This window comes from Taurulus bubalis, assembly GCF_910589615.1.
Source record: "Taurulus bubalis genome assembly, chromosome: 1".
NCBI classification, from domain to species: domain Eukaryota; kingdom Metazoa; phylum Chordata; class Actinopteri; order Perciformes; family Cottidae; genus Taurulus; species Taurulus bubalis.
In genome coordinates, this window is record NC_136589.1 from 28,318,701 (window position 1) to 28,324,245 (window position 5,545).

The window sequence follows — 5,545 nt, forward strand, 5'->3', positions numbered from 1 at the left end:
CATGAATTCCTTCGTCTGGATGAGTGGAGGTGCAAAAAGTGTGTGTGTTTAAATGGCCGGAGGTGGCTGCTCGTCTCTTAAACCATTACCCGACCCACAGTCCTCCCAGTTTGACGGTCCCAGTCTCTGAGGGAATTCTAAGTAGCGCACGCGCTCCTCAGATCCAGACCCGCAGCTCCAAACATGAGAGAGGGAAGAAAAACTTCCTAAGATCCTGTACGCAAATCTGCCACATTCCATCACGGGGCAATCGTCCAGTAAGCCCCTTCTTTAGCTTCAGCTCCCGCAAGAAGGCTAAGAGGCATCCATGTAGCACTTCAGGATGCAAAGAACATACGATAAAAGGTTGTAGAGGGATTAAGAGCTGCTGTTTGAAGCTCAGCTCTCAGCTTTGCCCTGTGCCCAGTCCAGCCATGTGTCCTCCTCAGACAGCAGTGAACCAGTGGTCTAAACTTGCAGAACTTCCCAAATAAGTCACTCCTCCTTCTTCCCTTCCTTTACTCCCTCTCTCTCACACACACACACACACACACACACACACACTCTCTCTCTCTCTCTCTCTCTCTCTCTCTTCATCTCGCTCTCTGTCTTTGCACAAGCAGCTACTGTCTGTTTGCTTTTCCATCCCTCTATCGAGCGTGGGGCTAAAAATAGGAACAACTTTTTCCTGATTCAATTGCTTGCAAGTCGAACAGGCAACAGAGCCACAGCGAGTGACTGTATTTCCCATTTTAAGGTGAACAAGATGTGTTGGTGTCAGAGAACAGTCTTGTGTGCTTGTGCTGTATGTTGAGTGTTTACATCATCTTATTACTCCAATTTGATCTTCACTCTGTTGTTGTCTCTTCCCTTCTTCTGCCCAAAGTACCCCTTTTCCTACCTCTTCATGCAGGACGTTTCCCTGCTCTACTCCCTCACCCTCTTTTTCTGTCCTCCCTCCTCCTTTCCCTCCTGCAGTCAGTGAGACGGTCCGTGCAGCGCAGAGCAGTGCGTGGTGCAGAGGACAGAGGCTTCATGGTATTCAGCCCAGAGGAGCATTTGATCCAGGGCCAAAGGGTCACATTACATTCAACTGCGGAATGGACAGCGTGCTTCCTGTGATGCAACCCCCCCAAACACACACACACACACACACACACACACACACACACACACACACACACACACACACACACACACACACACACACACACACACACACACACACACACACACTCGTATCCCTGCCTGTTCACCTTAAACTCTACATAACTATATCACCAGGGGACTATAGTCCCATACAAGGGCTGGCTAAATGCATTGAAGAAATCAATAACTGGATGTGCCAGAATTTTCTTCAATTAAATCAAGATAAAACAGAAGTAATTGTTTTTGGTCCCAAGGACGAACGATTGAAAGTCAGCGCTCAGCTTCAATCACTAATGTTAAAAACCTCAAACCAAGGTAGAAATCTAGGTGTAGTTATGGATTCAGACCTCAACCTGAACAGCCATATCAAGACAATTACAAAATCAGCCTACTACCACCTGAAGAATATATCAAGGGTTAGAGGACTTATGTCTCAACAGGATCTGGAGAAACTTGTCCATGCATTTATCTTCAGTAGACTTGACTACTGTAACGGTGTGTTCACAGGCCTCTGTAAAAAGTCAATCAGAAAGCTGCAGCTGATTCAGAACGCTGCAGCTCGAGTCCTCACTAAGACCAGGAAAGTGGATAACATCACTCCAGTTCTGAGGTCTTTGCACTGGCTTCCTGTCAAACAAAGAATTGACTTTAAAATCCTGCTGCTGGTTTATAAAGCACTGAATGGTTTAGGGCCTAAGTATGTTTGTGATCTGCTGCTACCTTATGAACCATCCCGGCCACTCAGGTCGTCTGGGACGGGTCTACTTTCTGTTCCAAGAGTCAGAACTAAACATGGAGAAGCAGCGTTCAGCTTTTCTGCTCCACATATCTGGAACAATGTCCCTGAAAGCTGCAGGTCTGCTGAGACCCTCAGCTCCTTTAAGTCCACATTGAAGACTTTTCTGTTTGCTGCTGCCTTTAACTGAACCAGATTCAATTACTGCATCTCACTACTGCATTTTATTTCTTAAATTGCACTGCAACTTTTATTCAACTTTCATTTTTTATTTTGCTTTTTCAACTTTTATTTTTTATTTTGCTTTTTTACTGTTTTAATGTTTTCTTAACTGTTTTTAAATCTGCATTATGTTTTAATGCTTTTAATGGTTTTATGTTAAGTACTTTGAATCGCCTTGTTGTTGAAATGTGCTATACAAATAAACTTGCCTTGCCTTGCCTTGCCTTAAAATTGACCACAGTGGGGAAAGTTTGACTTTTGGAGATTTCAGATTGATTGTCAATGCAACCATAGTTTTGAATGGACACTCTGTTGGTATATACTCTAGGGCTATGTACAGCTAATATAATATTGTGGGGGATTTTAACTGACAAAACAAGGTACTTTTAAACACTCAACTTGGGGTCTAGAAAAGTATAAATTCCTTTTTTCTTTACAAATTCCTGACATTATAAACGTATTCAGTTAATGGACAAGATAATCAGCAGATCAATAAATAATAATAGTTAATCATTAGTTGTATTCCTACACACAACTGTAATGTAGATCTTTAAAGTACATTTAAAGTGTAATTTTAAACCTAAAAATCATGTTTACTTGCAAACCGTTACGGCACAGGAGCAGCAGACTGAAGCCACTTATATCGACTGTATAAACTATCACACATCTACAACACTGAATCATTCTACATTAGTGCACACAGAGGATCCTATTGCCTGACCGGTGAAGTCACAAAGGTAGCAGATGTCTGTCAGTGGGTGACTAATACTTCAAGTTACAGCACAAAATAAATACCAATTATCTTAACCGGCCCAGCCCAGGCTACCTAACGTCAGTCATCGTCTAAGTGGTGTCTCTTCTCTCTTTTACCACTGCAGTATAAAAGTCCGAACCTCACTCTCTTTCTCCTTATCCCTCACTTCATTAATCCACTCTATTTCACTCTGCTCTCCTCTCTCTGCTCCCCTCCCTCCCCAGGGTCTGGCCACAGCGTAGCATTTTCTTCTTTATTTGGTGCTGCTTTTTATTTCCTGCCTCTAATCCTTCAAAAATGTTATCTCTCTCCCCCTCTGCTGACTATAAACAAACCCTTACCAGCTGCTTTTCATACCCTCGGTAGCAGCAAGCCCCCTCTTATTCCGTCTCTTGCCAGACACTATATAGCTTTTGCTTTTCTAACATATTTTTTGTTCTCTCTGCTCATAGTTTTTCTTTGTCCGTTGCTAGTTAATCAACCGTTTCAGCCTTTGAGTGGGCCTCTTGCTTTTGGCTTTGGATACTTCTCTGCTCCCTCCCTCTCATTAACCGCCACTCTCCTCTGCTTTTAATTAGGAAGTTTTGTATTTACTAGAGGAAGGAAGAGAGTTGAGCAGACGGTAGAGTAATGATCAAGGAAAACAACAATGTGGGGGATACCATCATTAAATGTCTGACTTTAATTAAAGACAGGAGAGCAGACTCCTGGATGTGGTATTGTGTACTATTTTGTTTATGAATATATTGTGTTGGTTTGTGTTTATACGTCTCCATTCACAACAAGAATAGTAGTATTGTGTTTGTTATCTGATTTACTGTGAAATGAGCCATTCAGAAAAGATCTTTGGTGTGCATTAATATTGATGTGTCTAGTATTTCTCAAAACATCCGTCAAAAGATCATGAGCAATGCATGCTATAATAATAATAATAATAATTTAAATTTATATAGCGCTTTTCAAGATACTCAAAGACGCTTTACATTATGGACAAGAGACAAAGACAAACAGAACAGAACAAAAATGAAAGAAATCAAACAAAAACAAACAAACAGGATATTTTGTGACAGAAAGAAAAGGAAAGAAAACTGGAGAAGCTGAGGGTCATAGTGGAGGATGGGTGCAGGGTTTAGCAGGTGAAAGCGAGTTGAAAGAGGTGTGTTTTGAGGGCTTGCTTGAATGATGGAAGGGTGGGAGCCTGACAGATGTGGATGGGGAGAGTTTTCCAGAGGAGGGGTGCAGCAGCTGAGAAGGCCCTGTCCCCCCAGGTCCGGCGCTTGGTCCTGATGGTCTTCAGAGTGTTTGTGCCAGCGGACCTGAGGCAACGGGTTGGGGCGTGGAGGGGGAGGAGATCTAAAAGGTAGGGAGGGGCAAGGTTGTTTAAGGCTTTGTAGGTGATGAGTAGTAGTTTGAAGTCTATCCTGTACTTGACCGGAAGCCAGTAGAGGTTGTGTAGGACCGGGGTGATGTGATCATAACGGCGGGTGGAGGTGAGCAGTCTGACGGCAGAGTTTTGGACATATTGAAGTTTATTGAGGATTATGTTGGGTGAGCCGTAGAGGATGCTGTTGCAGTAATCAAGTCTGGATGTTATGAGGGCATGGATGAGGATTTCGGTGGTGGCAGGGGACAGGGAGGGCCGGAGGCGTGCAATGTTCCTGAGGTGAAAGAAGGCAGTTTTGGTGATGTGGTTTGCGTGTGGGAGGAAAGTGAGGGTGGGGTCGAGGATGATGCCGAGGTTGCGGACCTGGGTGGAGGGGGTGACGATGGAGCCATCAATGTTCAAAGAGAAGGTTTGGGCTGAGCGGGTGAGGGAGTTAGGGCCGATAATGAGTATTTCAGATTTGTTGGAGTTGAGTTTGAGAAAGTTTTGTTGCATCCATGATTTTATTTCAGTGAGACAGGTGGTGAGAGTGGAGTGGGTGACAGAGGTAATGGTCTTGGAAGAGAGGTAGAGTTGGGTGTTGGGTCAGCGTAGCAGTGAAAACTGAGACCATGATGACGGATGATTTGTCCAAGGGGAAGGATGTAGATGATGAAAAGGAGGGGACCAAGCACGGAACCTTGGGGGACACCGTGGGTGACTGGGGAGGTGGAGGATTTACAGTTATTTATTGCAATGAATTGATGTTGGTCTGAGAGATATGAGGTGAACCAGGAGAGGACAGTGCCAGTTATGCCAAGGGATTGCTGGAGACGTGAGAGGAGGATGGAGTGGTTGATGGTGTCAAAAGCGGCGCTGAGGTCAAGGAGGATGAGGATGGTGAGGAAGCCAGAGTCAGCAGAGAGAAGTATGTCGTTGGTGATTTTCAGTAGGTCAGTTTCAGTGCTGTATACATTGTATACCTTTGATCTAGTTGTCTGAATGACACACAGTCAGAACAGTCAATAACATAGATTCTTCTTTTTAGCTGGCTCATAGTTTTCTAAATTTTGGTTGGAAAAAAATACCTATAGCTCCAATGAAAATGAAAATGCAGTCTGAGAAAAACTGTCTGAGCCCTCCGTGTCAAGTGACCAAATACATTATGTATGTACATGGGTTAAGTCAACCCACTGCAAGTTTTCTATTAAAACCTGTGCACCTGTGTAACCCTCATGTGACCCAAATGAGGCCCTAATATCAGAGAAACTTGTTAAATTGCACCGTGTGGTACACTCCAGCCACTGCCAAGGCCAAGGACAGCCCGCAGAGTATGATTTGC